Raw genomic sequence first — 1,803 nt, 5'->3', positions numbered from 1 at the left:
CTTATGCACTGAGAAACCCTGTTCTCTAAAATCATAAACTATAAGAAACATTGCTGTTGGAAAGCATATCAGTAAGAATGAGTCATTCTCCTTTTGCCTGGAGGATCCAAGTCACCCTGAGACGGAGGAGCAGCATGGATTGTTTCAGCCCAGGTGCAGAGCTTTAGATACGGGGTTTCTGGACACATCATTCCACATTAGTGTTGACTTCAGACTCCAGGCGGGTACTAACCTCTTTAGACAGATCCCTATTTCCTTTGAACCTCTAAGAACATGGCTTCATTTAAATCTCACCTAAGTTTCACCTTTGCCCCCAGTCCTGGAGCACACATATCTTGTCCTTTATTTCATGAAATACCTCACATTTTCTTCGGTCTGTGATCTCCTTCACTGCCACAGGCTAATGAGGTCATGCTGGTGGTTGGCTGGTTGGGGCTAGAATAACTCTCTCAAAGAAAACTGGGGGCTTTGGTCCACCAAAGCAAAGAGGAGACCAAGAAGGAAGTCCACTGGAATATGGGAAATAGGATCCAGACTTCCCTGGTGGTCTACTGGTTAAGAATCCACCTGCCAATACAAGGGGCACAGGTTCAATCTTTGGTCTGGGAAGATCCACATGCTTCAAGGCAACTGGACCCGTGCACCACACCCTAGATCCCACGAGCCACAACTACTGAGCCCACATGCCCTCAAGCCTGTATTCTACAACAGAAGCCACTGCAATGAGAAGCCCATGCACCGCGACTAGAGAAAACCCCTTGCACAGCAACGAAGACCCAGCACAGCTAAAAACAATCCATAAATTAAATAAATAAATGAAAACTTTAAAAAAAGGATCCAAAAAAGTTCAGTAGGATTCAACATAGAGAAGAAGTCAGGAGTCTGAATTCCCAGGATGTGCATGAAGGGAGATCAAAGAGGAAAGGGCAAGGAGGTCAGAGAGGCACCAGCAGGAGGCTCAAAGAAAGATGTCTGTGAGAAAGTGAGATTGATGGATGCTTTCAGATGCGATCCAGACAGCTGGAGAAGAGCTTGTGGTCAATTAGTAATAGCTAGACAACCAAGAGCACTTCAAGGCAAGTATCATAGTGATTCATCTATGAATATTATTTGCATAGTAAAAATAATGTAAATTCTGAATAGTCCTTCAACCAAAATTGTTATATATAATTATATGGAGGAAATGGGGGAAGGAGAAGGTGGATGTAAAACAGCTGAGCCCTTTTGTCCATTTTAGAAATCAGTGCCTAGGGCCTTCCCTGCTGGTCCAGTGGTTTAAGAGTCCAAGCTCCCAGTGGAGGGGGCCAGGGCTGATCCCTGGTTGGGGAACTAAGATCCCACATGCCTCTAAGTGTGGTTTAAAAAAAAATATCAGTGCATAATGCTGTTAAGTAAAAAATCAAGTAGTCACTGTATGTTACTTAGATATATGAAAAGAGATAATTAATAAACTACCAGATACAAGATTTGAAAGTGGTTGCTTCTAGGTAGGGGGAAATGGGCAGAGTGGACCAGAATGTTTTGTTTACACCTGTTTATGAATATTAGAACTGTTTAACTTGAGGAATTCCCTGGTGGTCCAGTCGTTGGGACTCTGAGCTTCCACTGCAGGAGGAACAGGTTCGACCCCTGGTCACAGAAATAAGATCCCTAGTGCTCGCTTCAGCAGCACATATACTAAAATTGGAACGATACAGAGAAGATTAGCATGGCCCCTGCGCAAGGATGACACAAAAATTCATGAAGCGTTCCATATTTTTAACCAGGACATGGAAGCAACCTAGATGCCCATCAGCAGACGAA

General features: G+C 43.8%; 1 non-coding gene across 1 annotated transcript; it reads left to right on the top strand.

Annotated features, from left to right (window-relative positions):
• Positions 1–1,653: 1,653 nt before the first annotated feature.
• On the top strand, positions 1,654–1,760 carry LOC139035414 (U6 spliceosomal RNA). The gene has a single exon (XR_011488061.1). It is a non-coding gene; the product is annotated as a U6 spliceosomal RNA (small nuclear RNA).
• Positions 1,761–1,803: the final 43 nt, after the last annotated feature.

Source organism: Odocoileus virginianus, chromosome 5 (genome assembly GCF_023699985.2).
Source record: "Odocoileus virginianus isolate 20LAN1187 ecotype Illinois chromosome 5, Ovbor_1.2, whole genome shotgun sequence".
Classification (NCBI taxonomy): Eukaryota; Metazoa; Chordata; class Mammalia; order Artiodactyla; family Cervidae; genus Odocoileus; species Odocoileus virginianus.
This window is presented reverse-complemented; position numbering and strand designations above follow the sequence as displayed.